Source organism: Panthera onca, chromosome C1, assembly GCF_046562875.1.
Source record: "Panthera onca isolate mPanOnc1 chromosome C1, mPanOnc1 haplotype 2, whole genome shotgun sequence".
Classification (NCBI taxonomy): domain Eukaryota; kingdom Metazoa; phylum Chordata; class Mammalia; order Carnivora; family Felidae; genus Panthera; species Panthera onca.
Window position 1 is genome coordinate 174066930 of NC_138346.1, and position 22050 is coordinate 174088979.

A 22050-nucleotide genomic window follows, 5' to 3' on the forward strand; every position below is an offset into this window, starting at 1 on the left:
AAGTAAAACTGCATTTTTAAAGCGGAGTAAAAACAATGCCACTTTGTACATTAAATTCAAATTGTATTTGATCTTTGTTGAGTTTCCAGTAGTTATTAAAAAGTCCTAGGTATAAAAATAAACTACTATATGAACTTCTAGTTAGTTTTATGGATTTAATTTCATAAATGAAGATATTACTATTCACAAAAGAAAAGTAGTTATTTGAATGTTACGTAATAAGACTTAAGTGAATTCTCTGACTACATAGATTAAGAGGTTCCCAAATAGTGGACCACAGATTGGCTATAAAGGTAAGAGTGTTTTGTGTTCTGGTTAAGAAATCTTGGCCTATTTCAATAAATTGTTCCTGTTTTATTTCCAAGAAGCTTATTGTTTTATTAGCTTTTTAAAATATAAAATGAGGAAGAAGTCAAGATAATTTTTTTCCAATGTGGATATCTAATAGCCTCAGGACTGTTTATTGAAGAGTTATCTTTTTCCACTATTCTTGAGTGTCTCTTTGTCGTAATGTGGGAGGCTATATAGGAGTCTATTTCTGGACTCCTTATTGTATTCTCTTGGCCTCTTAATCTGTCTCTGAGCCAATACCGCATTGTCATGTAGCTTTGTAGTAAGACATGATACCTGGTAACTTCTGTCTTCCAGCGTGGTTCTGCAAGATTGATTTGGCTATTCTTAGTCCTTTTCCTTTCCATATACATTTCAGAATCACTTTATCAAATTACATGCCTGTATAAAAATACGCTTGGAATTTTGATGGCAATTGGGTGAATTTGGATATAGTTGACCACTGTCAAAAATACTGAGTCTTCCTGGGAAGCGTGGGTGGCTCAGTTGGTTGAGCATCCCACTCTGGATTTCAGCTCAGGTCATGATCTCAGGGGCATGCGATTGAGTCCCACATCAGGCTCTACACTGACAGAATGGAGCTTACGTGGGATTCTCTCTCTGCTCCTTCCCTGTGCTCTCTCTCTCAAAATAAATAAACACTGAAAAAATAATATTAAATCTTCCAATCCATGAATGATATATTTGTCCATTTATATGGATATTCTTATAATTTTAGTGATGTGTTTAAATGTGTGTGTATGTGTATAGGAATTATACATCTTTTGTTAGATTTATTGCTAAATGTTTGACATTTTAATTGTAAAGTGTTATTTAAAAAATAAACTCCTTCATATATAGAAATGCACTTTATTTTTATAAATGACCTTGTATCTAAAAACCTTGCTAAATCCACTTAATTCTGATAGTGTGTAGATTCTTTTAGATTTTATATATACACGTTTATGCTGCCTGTGAATAATGACAGATTTAGTTCTTCCTTTCCGGTCGGTGTACTTTCTGTTTTTGTTTTTTTGGTTTTTTTACCTTATCGCAATGGCCGGGAACTTTAGTACAATGTTGACGGTGAGCACCTTTGTTTCTTCATCACCATTTTTCACCATTCTGATGTCTAAGTTGTTTTTCTTTTAATCTGACTTTTTAGAAGAGTTTCCCTGCTATTTCTAATATGCTAAGAGATTTTTTAAAGTTATGAATAACAAATTTTATCAAATACATTTTTTATATTGATGATTATATCATTTTTCTCCTTTAATCTCTTAATGTGGCAAACTATATTGATTTTTTTTATGCATTAGGACAACTTTTATTTTTGAAGTAAACCCAATTTTATCAATAATATTGTTCTTCCAATATATTACTGAAGTTGGCTTGCTAATGTTTAGCTTAGAATTTAGAATGTTTGCATCTGTATTCATAAAAGATAATGGCTTGGCCTTTTCTTTTCTTGTAATGTCCTGTCAGGTTTTAGTATCAAGATTATGTTGGCCTCATATAATGAGTTGGGAAGTGGTTTTTTCTTTTCTCTGGAAGAGTTTGTGTAACGTTAGTGATATTTATTTTTTAAATGTTTGGAGATTTTGTGGGTAGAAACCAAACAGATTTATTTTTTTTTAAGTTTATTTATTTTGAGAGAGAGAGAAAGAGAGCAAGTGAGTGGGGAAGGGAAGAGAGAAAGAGGGAGAGAGAATCCCAAGCAGGCTCTGCACTGACTATGTGTAGCCTGACACAGGGCTCGAACTCACAAGTGCGAGATCATGACCTGAGCCAAGATCAAGAGTCAGACGCTTAACCAACTGAGCCACCTAGGTGCCCTGGGCCTACAGGTTTCTTTGTGGGATGGTCTTTAGTTGTAGATTCAGTCTCTTTAATAGATATAGAGCTATTCACATTTTTCTGTTCTGTGTCAGTTTTTATAAGTTTTGTTTTTCTAGGAACTTCTGTTTTGTTTAAATTTTCAACATTATGAAGTTTTCTAATATACATATATATTTGTGTTTTGTATTTTTTATTGAAGTGTAGTTGACACAATATTACATTAGTTTAATGTATACAAGACAGAAGTTCTACAACTCTGTATGTTATGCTCACTGTACGTGTAGCTCCATCTGTCGCCATGCGATGCTGTCACAGTACCATTGACTATATTCTCTGTGGTATACCTTTCATTCTGTGACTTATTCATTCCATAACTGGAAGCCTGTTTCTCCTGCTCCTTCATCTATTTTGCCTGTCCCCTCACCCCTCTCTGCTGCCAGCCATCAGTTTGTTACCTTTACCATATATGTATTTTTTAGAAGTTTATTTATTTTGAGAGAGAGAGAGACAGCATGAGTCAGGGAGGGGCAGAGAGGGAGGTTGAGAGAGAGAATCCCAAACAGGCTCCATGCTGCCAGCATAGAACCCAACGTGGGGCTTGAACTCACTGAACTGTAACATTTTGACCTGAGCCGAAACCAAGAGTCGGACACTTAACCGACTGAGCCACCCAGGTGCCCCCCTCCCTTACTATATTTTTAATGTCTCAAGGATACTGCATTCCACAGATATATTTTATTTATTTTTTTAAAAGTTAACACAGGGGCATCTGGGTGGCTCAGTTGGTTAAGCTTCCAACTTTAGCTCAGGTCATGACCTCACAGTTTGTGAGTTCCAGCCTCCTGCTCAGAGCCCACATTGGACTCTGTGCTGACAGTTCAGAGCCTGAATCCTGCTTTAGATTCTTTGTCTCCCTCTCTGCCCCTCCCCCTCTCACACTCTGTCTCTCTCTCAAAAATAAATAAGCATTAAAAAATTTTTTTAAGTTAATACAGTTTTTAAATATATTTTTAAAATGTTTGTTTTTGAGAGAGAGACCTGACAGCACAGAGCCCGACGAGGAGCTCAAACTCATGAGGCTGGAACCCACAAACCATGAGGTCATGACCTGAGTGGAAATCAGACACTTAACTGCCTGAGCCACCCAGGCACCCCAAAAGTTAATATATTTTTATTTCAGGAGTTTCACATGTTGTGATTCCTCCCACTGCCAACCACCTTGGTTCTTCCAAAGTTTAAGTCGTAATTTTTAAGTCAGCCCTTTTTTTAAAAAGAAGTTTTGCTCAGTCCATAGTTCTTTTAGTTGAGTTTCTTTGATCTCCACTTGAATATGGACATGTTGTAAAAATTCTCCAGCTGTAATATTTGGGATCCAGTTTCTTCAAGCAATTTTCCTTAGGGCCAATGCTTAGGATCTGAGTAAATAGATCTGCCTAGTTCTCAATTTCAGACACCCTCTAAACATGAATAAGTTCAAACCATATTTACTGTTAAACTGTCACACCCTAGAATAGTACAGATTGTTGGAATGTGCCAATACCTAAGATTAAAATAATTTGACTGTTAACAGATCTGTTTCATAGTTTCCACAGATAACACACGTTTCAGGATGTATATTTTCTGTCATTGCCTTGTAGTTCATTAATCTTACTTTCAGCTGTGTCCATTGTGCCATAAACTCATCTTTGACTTTTACAGCTTACTGTATTTTTCCTTCTAGAATTTCCATTTGATTCTCTTTTATAAATTTCAGTTCGCTGGTGAAATTCTGTTTTGTCATAATTTTCTTCATATTTTCTTGAATATGTTTATCATAATTTTTTTAAACCTTCATGTTTGTTAACCATTATTTTTATTAACTTTCGGTCTGTTTCTTTTGTCTGTTTTTTGCCTTTGGTCTTGTTTCTTGGTATGCTTGCCCATTTTTTATCAAATTCTGAACATTTCATATAAACAGTACTTTTGGCTCTGAATGATAATTTCTTCCATCATTGAGGATTCTGCCTTTAGTCTGGAGAACAACTAGAATAAAGCAGATTCCTTCAGTCAGTCACAGCCTGAGCTGAGTCTTCTTAAATTTCAATTTGCTTCTACTTCACCTTCATTCATAAGGATATTGCTGTCGGGAAGTCTACTGAAGGAATGGAGGATTGACTAAGTTCCTTCTCTGTAGTGGTTTTTGAACTTCAGTTTTTGTTCTGCCAGCACCATGAGGATGTTGAAATCTCAGTTTTCATCCACTTTTTGTTTTAAAAAGTGCCCTATGCAGCTTTAGAATTGATAGGCGCCTTGGTGAACTGGCATCTGGTGTTGTCTTTGCCTTCCTGTCTTTCAGATCTTGACTTCTCAAATTTGGCTGCCTCATCAAGCCTGACTTGTAAATTTTGACCTTTAGTCCTGCTGGATAGCCATAAGCACTCCTTAGTCACCTCTTTCTGCTTGGATTTCTTTTGAGTTCTGCTAGTTTTCTTAGCCTCTGGCCCTTCACTCCTTAGAATTTAACAGATTTTGCTGAAAACAAGAGCAACACACGGATAAGACTCCTCTCCTTGAGCTTTCCTTCTTCCTAGGAGTTTGGCTTTTCTAGTATTGGCTAACTCGGTAACTCTCCAATACCTTGGAACAAATATTATTTATATTTTATCCAGATTTTCTTTTTTTTGTTGTTGAAGTAAAATTGGCATGCAGTATCCTATTAGTTTCAGGTGTATATAATATTGATTCAATATTTTTATACATTACAAAATAATCCCCATGGTAAGTATAGTTACCATCTGTTGCCAGTTATTACAGTATTACTATATTTCCTATGCTAAGCATGATATCCCCATGATTTATTTATTGTATAACTGAAAGTTTTTACCTCTTAGTCCCTTTCACCTGATAGATTTTCTAATTGTGTTTGATAGGAACATTGGTCTGCTATCTCCATCACTGCTAGAAGAGGAAGTCTCTTAGTCTTTTTAATAGCGATTCAGTATTCTATAATGTCACTAATTCATTTAATCATGTATCTATTAATGAGTTTTGGGGTTATTTCCAGAGTTTTTCGTTATTGTTTAAATTGCAAATAATACTGCATTTGGCATCCTTATATACATATCCTTATGTTCCTTGTGCTTTTCCGGTATTGCCTTTTTATTTTTAAAAGATACTCCCAGGGGTGCCTGGATGGCTCAGTTGGTTAAGTGTCTGACTCCTGATTTTGACTGAGGTCATGATCTCACAGTTGTGAGATTCAGGCCGATAGGCCTCTGTCTGCATGGGTCATGGATGCTGCTTAATTTTCTCTCTCCCTCTTCCTCTGCCCATCCCCAACTCACACTCTCCCTCTCTCTTGAAGAAAAAAAAAAAAAGATAACTCCCAGTTATTACAGAATGTTGTAGCAAATCTTAACCAGTGACATATCAGAATGCCTTTTTTTTTTTTTACGTGCATATCAGCACTGTTTCTAGTATCTTTCATTTTTGTTAATTTGGACAAAAAATGGAATCTCATAGCTTTTAATTAAAAATTTGCATTTTCTTGCCTAGTAGTAAAGTTGAGGATGTTTCCTTTTTATTGGGTATTTTATTTCTTGTTTTGAAGATTGCCTTTTTTTTAAATGTTTTTCTCAGTAGATTTTAAGAATACATATTCTAGGCCCCACACTTGGAAATTCTCGGTCAGTAGCTAGATGATGAGACCCTGAATCTAAATGTGTTTAGAAACTGCCAAGTGATTCTGCTGTCTAGGCAGGTATGGGAATTACTACTTTGAGTGATCAAATGCCAGTTTTGTGTTTTTGGGCGACTTGGTAAGTTAAATTTTCTGTTTTATTTAAGAAAGAAGAATGGAATTAGGTTAGTAAATATTGATATTCTTTTGATTATTTATAATATGGAAGCCATACATTTTTTATCCAGTGCATCTGGATAGAGAAAACTATCATTTCATTTTCTAAAGCACATCTAAATATTGTGTTGTGGAGTAGATGACCTTTTGCCAGTTGTGATATTATATTTAGTTCAAAGGAGAAAACGATATTGCTACAGATGTTAAGTCATGAATACATAGTGATACAGGTAATATCTTTGTTATGGAGCAGCACTTAGGATATAAAAACACCATCTCTGAGTATAAGTATTTTTTTCCTATCAAAAGGGAGAAACCTCAAAATTAAATAGTTTAAGAACCTCAAATATTATATTTATACTACATTTTAAATGTATATATTTAAATATATTTTTATATATTAAATATAATATATACTATTAAATATAATTAAATATATACTATTAAATATAAATTTATATAGTATATTAAATATACTATATAAATATATAAAAAACTATTAAATATAAATATATACTATTAAATATAATATATTAAATATATTTAAATATAAATATATACTACATTTATATGTCACATTTATTCTGTGACATCACCTGTTTAGATAATAACACCATTATCTGCCATTTCATAATACTTTTTTTTTTTTTCCAATGTTTATTTTTGAGAGAGGGAGAGAGCATGACTGGGGGAGGGTCAGAGAGAGAGGGAGACACAGAATCTGAAGCAGCCTCAGGCTCTGAGCTGTCAGCACAGACCCCAACGTGGAGCTTGAACACAGGAACCGTGAGATCATGACCTGAGCCGAAGTCGGACATTTAACCGATTGAGCCACCCAGGAGCCCCAATACTTAACATATTCTAATAACTGAGCTTAAATTTTGTGTATTGTCTAACCTAATCCCATAGTAACTCCATGAAGTAGTTATTATTATCATTATCTCCGTTTTATTGATAAATGAACTGAAGCTCAGACAGGTTAAGTTACTTTCTTATAGGTGCAAAATGGTAAAATCATGATTCAAACCCACGTGTGTATGTTTTCAAAGCCCATGCTCCAGTTTTGTTTTTGATCTTACCCCTTTATCACAATTATATATCACAATATAAACTTGTCTATCCCCATGTTGTCATATACCATGCTTACTTTTCTACCTTTATCTTGTTCTTTCTCTTAGTAGCATTTGACACTATGAATCATGCTTCCCTTTGAAAATATGTGTATATTTGCATGTGTAGCCACACATTTCGTTATAGTATAGAAGGTCATTTAGTATTGTAAACTCATAATGGGAAATAACAGCCCTTACTGCCCATCTGCCTTATACCCCAGAAATAAAGTCACCTTAACTTCTTTAGTTATTTACCTCTATATTTCCATATAATATGTTTATTTTGTAACTTCATGACTCATTAGGTTTAGACATAAGATTTCTTGTTATGGAAGATTTAATCTTTCATAACCTAACTAATGCTTTTATGTGTTTATGTGTTATCTCTGTTCCTCCTTCGTTAAGTATCATTCAATTTTTTTTCTCCATATTCTAATAGGATTTTCTCTTTTCTTATGGTGGACTTTCGAGTATTCTTTACACATTTTGGATACAGTCACTTGTTGATATGTGATTTGAAAATAGTTCTTCCTCATTTGTGGCTCATCTTTTCTAAAGTTTTTTTTTTTAATGTTTATTCATTTTTGACAGAGAGAGAGAGAGAGAGAGAGACAGAGCATGAGTGAGGGAGGGGCAGAGAGACAGGAAGACACAGAATCCGAAGCAGGCTCTAGGCTCTGAGCTGTCAGCACAGAGCCCGACGTGGGGCTCGAACTTACAGAGTGCGAGATCATGACCTGAGCTGAAGTCAGATGCTCAACCGACTGAGCCACCCAGGCACCCCGTGGCTCATCTTTTCTTAACAAACTTTGTTTTTGTTTTTTGTTGTTGTTATTGTTTGTTTTTTGCAGAGCAAACATTTTTAATTGTGATGAAAACTAGTTTAAGGAACCCAAGGAAACTCTGCCAATTTCTGGGATGACCTTCCTTCTGATGCTTTAACCCATAAATTCCAACTACTCTTGCAGCCCTAAACTCTTGTCTTTAACTCCATAGCTGAGCCAAACTTACCATGTTCTCTGCTTGGGTTCTACCCCCTTACATTGTGGTCAGGAAACTGCCCCCAGGCCAAGAGAGCAGGAGCAAGTCTGGGGATCACAGTACATAGTATTTCTCTTTATGTCAGGAATCAGTCTTGCGGCGCTTGGGTGGCTCAGTCGGTTAAGCGTCCGACTTCAGCTCAGGTCATGATCTCATGGTTTGTAAGTTTGAGCCCTGTGTCAGGCTCTGTGCTGACAGCTCAGTGCCTGGAGCCTGCTTCATATTCCATGTCTCCCCCACTCGCACTCTGTCTCTCTCTCAAAAATAAATAAACATTAAAAAATAAAAAATAAATAAAAGAATCACAGTCCTATCTTGCCTCTTGTCCAGTACCTAAAAATGTTTGCCTTATGTAATCTGTAAGGCAAATGTCCAGCTTTATGGTTATTTATAGTGGGAGGACGAATCCAGTACCAGTTACTCTCATGGATGGAAGTGTATATCCCCAAATTTGTAATTCATGATTGTCCATCCATATTTTATAAGAAGGCACTAAGAAACTTTTCAGAAGCTCTGTGTACATAGTTTGGGATAGTGGACTTCACTATAAGATGATAGGGCAGTGAGCTAGCTCTTTCTTTGGGAACTTTCACCTGGAATATATATAGGCTCTTTTTCTTGGCTTTTCAAGTGTCTTTGCAGAAGAATCTTGTAAAGCTGGCTGTCATTGTTTAAGGGTTAGAAAGGGAGAGGGTGGTGGGGTTATTCCATTCATTGTGGAGTCTCTTGTTTAATTCTCTATTTGAACCTTATACTTCTACCTTTTTTTCTTGAGTACCAAATACTGAACCTTTCTGGAATCCCCGTGATGTGAAGGTATCAATCATCTGCCAAAGAAGAAATGTAATATAGTGATAATTAGTGAGCTCAGGAACTTGACTGCCCAAGTTTGAGATCTGCTTTGCTAGCTGTAGAGTACTAGCTGTGTGATCTTGGGTGAGTTTTTTATCCTTTCTAAACCTCAGTTTTACTCATCTATAGGATAGGAACAGTAATAGGACCTACATTATAGAAGTAATACAATTAAAGTCCTAAGAGCACTAGTCGTCTAATCATTTATATTTAAATATATGCCTATGTTTCGACTATACTCAGAAAAATTAAAACCAAAATACGGGGGGCCTGGGTGGCTCAGTTGGTTAAACATCTGACTTCAGCTCAGGTCATGATACATGGTTCATGGATTCAAGTCCCATGTAGGATTCTGTGCAGACAGCTCAGAGCTTGGAGCCTGCTTCCAATTCTGTGTCTCCCTCTCTCTCTGCCCCTCCCCCACTCATGTTCTGTCTTTCTCTCTCTCTCAAAAATAAATATATGTTAAAAGTAAAAAAAAAAATTAAAAAGAAATCTACCTGTTATTTACTCTATTACACAAGTATCTCAAACCTAATATAGTCATTGTATCCCTAATTTTCCCTCACATCTACTTCTAGTCTTCCTTCTATACCACCTTCTATTCAGTTGCTTTTGGAAAAAATTTCAAGTCCTCCTTAGTACTTCCTTCTTCTTTATCATTCACATGGAATCTTTCATCACGTGTCAGTAGTTATGCCTATAAAATATATCTCAATATGTTTCTGTCTCCATCATTAGCATTTTACCCAAAATCTATCCCAGTCTCATGACAGCTTTCACTGACTCCAAATCGTATTCCCTTCCACTTTGCCATAAATAAGAATTAGGTCTAGTTAGCTAGGATATTCACTTTCTCAAGGTGAGACTTAAGTGGACACTGGCCAGCATTTGCCACCAGATTTTTCAGATTCTGGGTTGACCAACCCCCTACTATTGATTGGCACATTCTTTTTCATATTTGTTAATACATGCTAATCATCTTCTAGGATGTAGGGTTACATAATACCTTGATGAAGGTCAGAATTTGAATTAAAAAAAAAGACATTCAAGGGGCGCCTGGGTGGCGCAGTCGGTTAAGCGTCCGACTTCAGCCAGGTCACGATCTCACGGTCCGTGAGTTCGAGCCCCGCGTCAGGCTCTGGGCTGACGGCTCGGAGCCTGGAGCCTGTTTCCGATTCTGTGTCTCCCTCTCTCTCTGCCCCTCCCCCGTTCATGCTCTGTCTCTCTCTGTCCCAAAAATAAATAAAAAACGTTGAAAAAAAAAATTAAAAAAAAAAAAAAAAAAAAAAAAAGACATTCAATAAATGACTTTTATGCCTTAAAGTATAATGATAGAGATACACAGGATCCCCTGAAAGAGTAGAGTAGAGATGTCACATTAGTGAGGGATGAGAACTTGGCCTAGAGATTAGACTGAGGAGATATTTACAGCAGACATCTGAAAGCTAAGTAGTAATTATCCTGATGAAGATGCTAATGGGGGTGCTTTTGGCATGGTGGACAGCATGTTCAAAGGCAAAAGAAAGGATTGCTTAGTCCAGGAGTTAAAAATTCAGTATGGCTAAAATGTAGATAGAGTTCAAGAGCACCAATGTCAATAGATAAAACTGAAAGGTAGAGCCTTCTTTGTTAGCAATTTTCAGGATTTTATATCTTATCCAGCATAGTGGTTGGGATCTTGGACTCTAGAGTCAGACTGACATGTATTTGAACTCTTACTTTCTTTGCGTAATTGTAGACAAATCACTTAATCTTTTTGAGACCCGTTTTTAGTCTGAAAAATGGGAATCACGACAGTATCTACCAAAAAGGGTTATTTTGCATGTCCTATTCTTGATTCTTATTTGTGGCTTATAGCCTTTCTTTGAACATTGATGAATCAGACTTTCTTGACTTCTTGCCACTTAATATTCAAATCACAGAACATAATTATCTTATTCCTAATTCTGTCCTTATTAGGTGACCTTCTGATTATAATGTGGCTTCCTTCGTACCATGCCTAAAAGAGAGAGAACATGATGGCTTGAGGACACAAATGCTCTGTGCCCTTGGTAGTTTTGGCAGTTAGAGTTATTGCAGCAAATTAATAAGGTGATATTCTGCTTTTCTATCAATCTTGTGAACTTGGTTAATGGGAACTGTTCCTGTGAGATGGATCTATTGGTCATGTGCTGTCCCATTAGATTTATGTGATTTCAAGGCCAAGGGCTAAACAGACTATGGAAAATTCATTAAAATCAAGTTACTCAGGAGGCCTCTTTGAAAATAGGCCGCTTGTCTCCCCTTTTTTATTGCTTTGTTATTGGGTGTGAGCTTATTTTGTATATTTACATTTCTATGGTTTTAATTTTTCATTTATAAGACATTAAATTTATCATTAAATAAATTATCAAAAAGGCTAATACAGGGTTGGTAAAAATTGGTTGAACTAAGGTGTGACTTAATCACAGAATAATAACAAGATGTTGTTTACTAGCTGACAGTCAAATTAAGTCTTTGATTTTGTGTGTGTAGATTTATTTGTCACTGTAGAGGTAATTTGACACTTGACACTCATTTACAGAAATGACTGATTTCACTAACAGCTAAATCATTTTTATTTTTAGTATCTGTTTCTTAAATATGAAAAAGGAAACATTTTCTTTTAGTGGTTGTAATGCAGGAGCGAGCAGCCTTTTAGTAGACCACTGTATAGGGTTGTTTTGATGGTCACAGTGATTAGAATAGTAAAGATTACTGGTGTTTAATGGGCATGCAGGAGTGAGAGATGGCAGGGAGGTATCTTAAATACCCTATAATGGCCTGGAGAGCCCTCCATAGGGAAGAATTGTCTAGCCCCCAAAGTTTCTAACTGCTCCTGTTGAGAGATGTTGCCAGATGAGTTCTTCAAGTAATATGGATAACTATGCACATAGCACCATCTAGTGACAGAAATAGGTAATAAATAAAATCTACTTTAAATTCTAAACTTTCTGTAAAATAATAGGTTAAAATCATAGACTTTTGTAGCCGGAAGGAAAGTTGGAGATTATCTAACCTTACCCTGTTACAGATAGGAAAATTAGGTCCAAAGAGGTAAAGCGGTTTGTCCTGTAACATACACCTAGTTAGGAAGAGCCCATGCTAGAATCCAGGTCTCAGAATTTTCCAGGTTAGTAATCTGAGCCTTTGTCATAGCAAACTGACTATTTTTGTTCTATTTGGGTTGATACCTTAGATGATTTGTGTGAGAAATCACACGAAGATTTTAAGATGATTTGCTTAGTGATTTGTGTGAGAATAAAAACCAGTAAATGAGAACATCTCATTGACTAGTGTGTTATAAATGTCAATTTTCATAAAGTATACATACATCATGCTTTACATCTTATTTTGAGCCTCATTGTGTTACCTAAAGAAACAAGACAGGCTTTTGTGTATTCATTTAATTTTTTACTTGCAGTGATTTTAGCTTTCAATGTTGAGTCTTATGATAAAACTTTATCTAGGATAGGGAAAATATGTACATGAAAGTTTATTAAAACCTTATTGTATTGATTGAGGAACTGACATGTCAGCAGTCAAAAGGTGCAAAAAACTTTAAAATGAACTGAATTACAAAATGTTGGAAATCTTTCTGTTTCTCTTAGGGCATATAACATAGTTTTAATAAGTCAATGTTTTTTTCTTATTGTTGTTTGTTTTTGTTTTTAATGAGAGGAATTGGCAGATATTGAGAATGGTTTAGCTGAAACCATTGGAAAAGAGCACTTTTTAATTATTGACTAGAAAATGTTGAGACAAGAACTGGGTTCCAGATTAAAGTGAGCTTTAGAGAGTGATGTCATCAGAAGTAATGGGAAAATGAATGTATGAAAGAGACCGAAATGAACCAGTTTCCTGGTAGTTGATGCTGACATTGATGACAGTTGTACTGAGAACGCTGATGATATTGACAACAATGGCGGTAATGTTAATTAACGTCTCTGTGCTGGGCACTGTTCTGAGTGTTTGCATGTGTTAATAACTCTTTAACACATGAGGTATAGGTGCTATTATCATCCTCATCTTACAGATGGAACCAAGGGATAGAGAAATTAAGTAACTTGCCAAAGGTCTCACAGATAGCGAGATTTTTCTCTTCGAGGATGAAGGTACGTTTGTTTCTGAAATGGAACTTTTTATAATATTTTAATGCACTAGGAACAATTTTGGCTTTCTGTAGCATTGCTCCTAAGATGACCATTTCGATATTTGTTTTGGTGCCTTTAAGTCTTACTTTAAAATAGCCTCAGTGTATTCTTCTACCTCTGAGGAGTCCACCCACCCTTTTGTCACAGTCCTTTGTAATATTATCTCACATGACTGTTTTACCTACCACGTGTCTGTGTGAAATACGGATGAGGATGCCAGAGGGACTGGGACAAGTGTATGGTGTTAATGGCATTCTGAAAAATGACTCAGAACTGCTAATGTCAGACTTCACTTCTTAGGATTATGGCTGGCAAGAGTTTTATTGCAGAGTCTAGGTGAATAGAGAGCAAATTTTAGAGACACTTTCATCATCACATTTCTAATGAAAGCTTTGGCTACAGGTAGGATATACTAGGTCTAGGTTTATACATTTTTTCTGGCATTGAACATTGGGAAATGTTCAAATGTAAGAATAGAGTACTATTGTACTCTTAGGAATATCATATCCCACTGAGTTTCTAATTGAATAGTAACAAATTTGTTGTCAATTAATATGTCCCTTAATGCATATTCGTGCATATTGGTATTATAGGCTGAATTAAACTAAATCCTTGTTTAGTTATAAATTTGTAATACCATCACTTATGACCAAACCTAACATCCTGCAATATTAGTTGCTCACCAGGGGAAAGTAAGAGTAGAAATAGTACCCACTGTGTTCTGGGTTCTGGGCTCTGGACTAAATATCTTACAAAAGTTATCACATTTAATCCTAATGATCCACTGCTTTAATTTCATTTTTACAGATGTATCTGAGACACCTGGAGACTAAGTTATTGGTCCAAGGTCACAAACTTTTTAACCAGTCTACTTGTGTTATGTTACTTTCAGCAAATTGTTTGACCTCTGTGGGCCTTGGTTTCTTCATCTGATCTGTAAAATGAGTGTAATAGTACTTACCTCATAAATTTGTTATGATGATTCAGTGAGTTAATATTTGTTATATGCTTAGAACAGTACTTGGCATATAGTGCCATGTAAGTTATTATTAGTCAAAATAAATAAGTGCTTGTTTTAAAAGTGTTTATTTTTGAGAGAGAGAGAGAGAGCGAGCACATGTGCATGTGCAGCCAGGGGAGGGGAAGAGAGAGGGAGTCAGAGGATCTGAAGTGGGCTCTGCGCTGACAGCAGAGAGCCTGATGCAAGGCTAGAACTCACAGACCGTGAAATCATGACCTGAGCCAAAGTTGGACGTTCAACCGACTGAGCCACCCAGGTGCCCCATAAATAAGTGATATTTTGAACCCGGTCTTTCTGTTTCTAAAACCTGTACTCTTCTCATTATGCCAGTATAATGCCTCAAAAATTATTCCAGGACTAATATATTTCACTGAAATATTTTATATATTTCACTGAAGTATTTTCTTATTTCCCTGGTCAACTGTGACCATTACTGGTTTTAAGAGTTTTACTTGTCTAGAAATTATCCCATCTTTCTTAATATACTTCCAGACACTTGGTAAACACAGGTTCCTTACTTTGTCATAGTTTTTATTGAGGCAAGTGAATTAGATTTGTGATGGGCTGAATATTTTTAAAATATTTGTTTCGATCTATGATTGTCACTTTTTCTCTTTTTTTCTTGTGGCGAGAACATTTAACCTCAGATCTACCCTCTTAACAGATTTTTTTTTTTAATATATGAAATTTATTGTCAAATTGGTTTCCATACAACACCCAGTGCTCATCCCAAAAGGTGCCCTCCTCCATACCCATCACCCAACCTCCCCTCCCTCCCACCCCCCATCAACCCTCAGTTTGTTCTCAGTTTTTAACAGTCTCTTATGCTTTGGCTCCCTCCCACTCCAACCACTTTTTTTTTTTTTTCCTTCCCCTCCCCCATGGGTTTATGTTAAGTTTCTCAGGATCCACATAAGAGTGAAACCATATGGTATCTGTCTTTCTCTGTATGGCTTATTTCACTTAGCATCACACTCTCCAGTTCCATCCACGTTGCTACAAAAGGCCATATTTCATTCCTTCTCATTGCCACGTAGTACTCCACTGTGTATATAAACCACAATTTCTTTATCCATTCATCGGTTGTTGGACATTTAGGCTCTTTCCATAATTTGGCTATTGTTGAGAGTGCTGCTATAAACATTGGGGTACAAGTGCCCCTATGCATCAGTACTCCTGTATCCCTTGGATAAATTCCTAGCAGTGCTATTGCTGGGTCATAGGGTAGGTCTATTTTTAATTTTCTGAGGAACCTCCACACTGCTTTCCAGAGCGGCTTCACCAATTTGCATTCCCACCAACAATGCAGCCTCTTAACAGATTTTTAAGTGTATAGCATAGTACTGGTAACTATAGACTCAATGTTGTACAGCATATCTCTAGAATTTATTCATCTTGCATAACTGAAACTTTCTACCTTTTGAATAGCAACATCCCATTTCTTCCTGTCTCTTGCCCGTGGTGACCACAATCTACCCTCTGCTTCTGTGAGGTTGACTATTTAAATACCTCACCTAAGTGGAATCATGCAGTATTTGTCCTTTTGTGAGTAGGTGTATTTCACTTAGTGTAATGTACTTAAGGTTCATCCATGTTGTTGCATATGGTAGGATTTCCTTCTTTTTAAATTAAAAAAAAAACTTTTTTTTTGGGAGAGAGAGAGAGCACACGAGTGGGGGAGGAGTGGAGGGGGGCGGGAGAGAGAGAGAGAGAGAGAGAGAGAGAGAAAGAAAATCCCAAGCAGGCTCCACCTTCCACACTCATTTCTTTCGTATAAATACCCATAAGTGGGATTGCTAGATCATATAATAGTTCTTTTAATTTTTGTTTTTAGGAACCTAAATACTGTTTTCTGTAGTGGCTGCACTATTTTACATTCTCACTGACAGTGTACTAGGGTTCTACTTTCTCTGTGTTCTCACCAACACTTACGCTTTTTATGTTTTTAATCATAATCATCCTGACAGATGTGGTGATCTCTCATTATGGTTTTGATTTGCATTACCCTGATGGCTAGTGATATTAAGCATTTTTAAGTATACCTATTGGCCATTTGTATGTTGTTTTTGAAGAAATGTCCATTCTGGTGTTTTGCCCAATTTTAATACTGTTATTTGTTTTTTTACTATTGAGTTGTAGGAGTTCCTTGTATTTAAATATTAACCCCTTATCAACTGTATGGTCTGCAAATATTTTTTCTCATTCTGTAGGTTGTCTTTTCATTCTGTTAATTATTTCTTTTACTGTGCGGAAACTTTTTAGTTTTATGTGGTCCCATGTGTCAGTTTTTGCTTTTGTTGCTTGTGCTTTGGGTGTCTTATCCAATAAATCATTGCCAAGATCACTATCATGAAGCTTTTCCTCCTATGTTTTCTTTGAGGAGTTTCACAAGTTTCAAATTTTGTGTTTAAGGTTTTAATTAATTTTGATTTTATTTTTGTGGTGTAAAGTGAGGGTCCAATTTAATTGTTTTACATGTGGATATCCAGTTTTCCCAATGCCATCTGATAAAGATACTATACTTTTCCCATTGTATATTTTTGGCACTTTTGTCAAAGATCACTTGACTACATGAGTTTATTTCTGAACTTTCTTTCTGTTCATTTGGTGTGTATGTCTGTCTTTATGACAGTATTGTTTTAATTATTGTAGCTTTGTAGTACATCTTGAAATTAGGAAGTATGATGCCTCCGCCTTTCTTCTTAAGATTTTTTTGCCTTTTTGGGGTCTTTTGTGGTTTTGTGTGAATTTTGGGATTGCCGTATTCTATTCTGTTTTAGAGAGAGGGAGCACAAGCAGGGTAGAGGGAGGGAGGGAGGGAGAGAGAGAGAATATTTAAGCAGAGCCCGACACAGGGCTTGGAATTCTGTCCCATGACTGTGGGATCATAACCTCAGCCAAAATCAAGAGTCAGACATTCAACTGACTGAGCCACCCAGGCACCCCTAGGATTGTTTTTTCTATTCCTATAAAAAAAGCCATCGATATTTTGATAGATATCATATTGAATCTGTAGATGGCTTTGGATATCATGGGCATTTCAACATTGTCTTCCAATCCATGAACACAGGTATCTTTCTATTTATTTGTATCTTCTTTATTACTTTGATTAATGTTTTGTGGTTTTTAGTATACAAGTCTTGGACCTTCTTAGTTAAATTTATTCTTAAGTATTTTATTGTTTTTGATGCTAAGTGGGATTCTTTTTTTTTTTTTTTAATTAATTTATTTATTTTGAGAGAGAGCAAGCAGGGCAGGGCAGAGAGAGAGAGAATCCCAAGCAGGTTCCGTGTTGTCAGCATAGAGCCTGACATGGGACTCAATCTCACAAACCATGAGATCATAACCTGAGCTGAAATCAAGAGTTGGATGCTTAACCGACTGAGCCACGCAGGTGCCACAGGATTATTTCTTAATTTTCTTTTCAGACAGTTTGTTGTTAGTATATAGAAACACAACTGAATTTTATATGTTGATTTTTGTAATTTGGTGAATTCACTTATTCTAGCAGTTTTCTTTTGTGGCATCTTTAGTGTTTTCGACATAGAAGATCATGCCATCTGCAAACAGGTAACTTCTTTTTTTCTGATTTGTATACCTTTTTTTATTTTTCTTTCTGCATAATTGCTCTTGCCAGGAGTTCTGGTACTATGTTGAATATAAGTAACAAGAATTTTTAAAAAATTTTTAAATGTTTATTTATTTATTTTGAGAGAGAGCTTGAGTGGGGAAGGGGCAAAGAGAGAGGGGGAGAGAGAGAGAACCCAAGCAGGTTCCACACTGTCATTGGAGAGCCCGATGTGGGTTTCAAACCCACAAACTGTGAGATCATGACCTAAGTTGAAATCAAGGGTTGGACACCCAACTGACTAAGCCACTCAGGTGCCCCAAGAGTGTTCTTGATCTTGGAGGAAAAGCTTTCAATTTTTCACCATTGAATATGATGGTTGCTGGGGTTTCTTCATATATGACTTTTATTATGTTAAAGTAATTGCCTTCTATTCCTAGTTTGTTGACTTTTTTTTTTTAATGCAAGGGTGTTGAAGTTTGTCAGATACTTTTTCTGCATCTGTTGACATTATCATGTAATTTTTATCCTTCATTTTGTTAATGTAGTATATTACATTAATTGATTTTTGTATGTTGAATCATCTTTGTATCCCAAAAATAAATCTTACTTGGTCATAGTGTATGATTTTTTTTTCAGGCTAGTACAATTTATTTTTAAAATTAAAAAAAATTAAAGTATACTTGACATATTAATTTCAAGGATACATCATAGTGATTCAACAATTATATACATTACACAGTGCTCACCATGATACGTGTAATTACAGTCTGTCACCATACAAAGTTATTACAATCTTATTAACTATATTCCCTATGCTGTACTTTTCATCCCTGTGACTTATTTATTTTATAACTGGAATTTTATACCTATTTACCTATTTCTCCTATTCCTTTACCACCCCCCCCCCCCCCCCCCCCCCACTGGCAATGAGTTCTGTGAGTCCGTTTCTGGTTTTTTGTTGTTGCTTGTTCATCTGTTTTGTTTTGTAGATTCCATATTAAGTAAAATCATGGTATTTGTGATTCTCTCTCTGACTTATTTCGCTTAGCATAATAACCTCTGAGTCCATCCATGTTGCCATGAGTGGCAAGATTTCATTTTTTTTAATTGTTGAGTAATATTCCACTGTATATATATATACCACATCTTCTTTATTCATTTATTTATTTATTTATTTATTTTTTCAACTTTTTTTTATTTATTTTTGGGACAGAGAGAGACAGAGCATGAACCGGGGAGGGGCAGAGAGAGAGGGAGACACAGAATCGGAAGCAGGCTCCAGGCTCCGAGCCATCAGCCCAGAGCCTGACGCGGGGCTCGAACTCACGGACTGCGAGATCGTGACCTGGCTGAAGTCGGACGCTTAACCGACTGCGCCACCCAGGCGCCCCTTTATTCATTTATTAATGGACATTTAGGTTGTTTCCATATCTTGTCTGTTGTGAATTAGTGTTTTCATTTTTTCTTTTTTTTTTTTTTTTTTTTTAATTTTTTTTTATTTTATTTTTTGGGACAGAGAGAGAGCATGAACGGGGGAGGGGCAGAGAGAGAGGGAGACACAGAATCAGAAACAGGCTCCAGGCTCCGAGCCATCAGCCCAGAGCCTGACGCGGGGCTCGAACTCACAGACCGCGAGATCGTGACCTGGCTGAAGTCGGACACTTAACCGACTGCGCCACCCAGGCGCCCCATCATTTTTTCTTTTCTGAGTAAATCTCCAGAAGTGAAATTTCTGTGTCATATGGTATTTCTGTTTTTAATTTTTTGAGGAAACTCCATACTGTTTTCCACAGTGGCTGCACCAGTTTGCATTCCCACCAACAATGCAGAAGGGTTTCCTTTTCCTCACATCTTTCCCAACACCTGTTGTTTCTTACCTTTTTGATACTACCCATCTGACTGGTGTGAGGTGATATCTCATAGTGGTTTTGATTTACATTTCCCTGATGATTAGTGATGTTGAACATCTTTTCATGTGTCTGTTGACCATTTGCATGCCTTCTTTGGAAAAATACCTATTCAGGTTCTCTGCTCATTTTTTGATTGGATATTTTTTTTGGTATTGCATTGTATGAGTTTTTTTATTTTGGATATTATCCACTTATCAGTTGTATCGTTTGAAAATATCTTCTTCATTCAGTAGGTTACCTTTTTATTTTGTTGATGGTTTCCTATACCATTTACAGTTTGAGGTCATCTCAGTTTTTTTTTGCTTTTGTTTTCCTTGAAGGAGACATATCCAGAAAAGTATTCCTAAGGTTGATGTTCAGGAGATTACTGTCTGTGTTTTCTTGTAGGAGTTTTATCAATTCAAGTCTTATATTTAGGTTTTAATCCATTTTGAGTTCCTTTTTGGATATGTAGTAATATAGTAGTACAGTTTCATTCTTTCCCAAGTAGCAGTCCAGTTTTCTCAGCATCATTCGTTGAAGAGACTCTCTTTTCCCCACTCTGTATTCTTGCCTCCTTTGTTATAGATTAATTGACCATGTAAGTATGGGTTTATTTCTGGGCTCGCTGTTCTGGGTCATTGATTTCTGTGTCTACTCTTGTGTCATTACCATACTGTTTGATTACTATAGTTTTGTACTATAGTTTGAAATCTGGGATTGTAATACTTCCAGCTTTGTTCTTTCTCAAGATTGCTTCAGCTAACTTTCTTGTCTGAAGTGGTTCCATACAAATTTTTGGATTATTTGTTGTAGTTCTGTGAGAAATGGTATTTTGACAGGGATTGTATTGAATCTGTAGATTGCTTTGGGTAGTTATGGGCATTTTAACAATACTAATTACTCCAGTCTATGAACATGGACTATCTTTCCTTTTATTTGTGTTGTCTTTATTTCCTTTAATCAATTTCTTACCATTTTCAGAATACAGGTCATTCTCCTCTTTGGTTAAATTTAATGCTAGGTATTTTATTCTTTTTAATGCAGTTGTGAAGGGGATTGTCTTCTTAATTTCTCTTTCTGCTGTTTCGTTAGTAGTGTATATGAAGGCAATAGATTTCTGTATATTAATTTTGTATCTTGCAACTTTATATGAGTTTGTTTTTTTTTTTAATTTATTTTATTTTTAAAAATTTTTTTATTAACGTTTATTTATTTTTGAGACAGAGAGAGACAGAGGATGAACGGGGGAGGGTCAGAGAGAGGGAGACACAGAATCTGAAACAGGCTCCAGGCTCTGAGCTGTCAGCACAGAGCCCGACTCGGGGCTCGAACTCACTGACCGCGAGATCATGACCTGAGCAGAAGTTGGCCGCCCAACCGACTGAGCCACCCAGGCGCCCCTATGAGTTTGTTTATTAGTCCTAGTAGTTTTTTGGTAGAATCTTTAGGGTCTTCTGTGTATAGTTTCTTGTCATCTCCTACGTTGTTTAATTGGTTGGCATGTAATTTTCCATAGTGGTCTCTTATAATCCTTGGTATTTCTGTGGTGTTGGTTTTAACTTCTTTCATTTTGATTTCATTTATTTGACGCTGTTTCCTTTTTTTTTTTTTTTTTATTATTATTCTGGCTAAAGGATTTCCGATTTTATCTTTTCAAAGAACCAGCTCCTAGATTCCATTTATATCTGCTGCGATCTTTATTATTTCCTTTCTTATACTAACTTTGGGCTTGCTTTGTTCTTTTTGTAGTCTCTTTAGATGTAAATTTGGATTATTTATTTGCTGTTTTTCTCGTTTCTTGACGTAGGCTCGTATCACTATAAACTTCTTAGAACTGATTTTGCTGTCACCCAAAGATATTGAACTGTTTTATTTTCATTTTCATTTGTCTTCAGATATTTTTAAATTTTCTCTTTAGTTTCCTCACTGACCCATTGGTTGTATTGTAGTATGTTATTTAGCCTCCGTTTTTTGTTTTTTTTTTTAGTATTTTTCTTGTAATTTATAATTTCATACTGTTGTGGTTGGGAAGATGCTTAATTTCAATCTTCTTAAATTTATTGAGGTGTATATTGTAATATAGCATGTGATCTATGTTGGAGAATGTTCCATGTGCACCTAAAAGAATGTGTATTCAGCTGTTTTGGGATGGAATGTTCTGTATATATCTGTTAGGTCCATCTGGTCTAAGGTGTCATTAGAGTCACTGTTTCTTTATTGATTTTCTGTCTGGATGATCTATCCATTGATGTAAGTTGGGTGTTAATGTCCCCTGAATAATCAGTTCATAGCCTTGCAGAGTTTACCTTGCACATAACTGTTTGCTCTTCTCTTACTGCTTTTAAGATTCTCTCTTTATCTTTAATTTTTGCCATTTTAATT

At 36.0% G+C, this 22050-nt stretch overlaps 1 protein-coding gene across 4 annotated transcripts in view; it reads left to right on the plus strand.

Annotated features, from left to right (window-relative positions):
* The window catches only part of OMA1 (OMA1 zinc metallopeptidase), an 81604-nt gene that overhangs the window by 24533 nt on the left and 35021 nt on the right, over window positions 1–22050 (plus strand). The gene's annotated exons all lie outside the window — the stretch shown is intronic.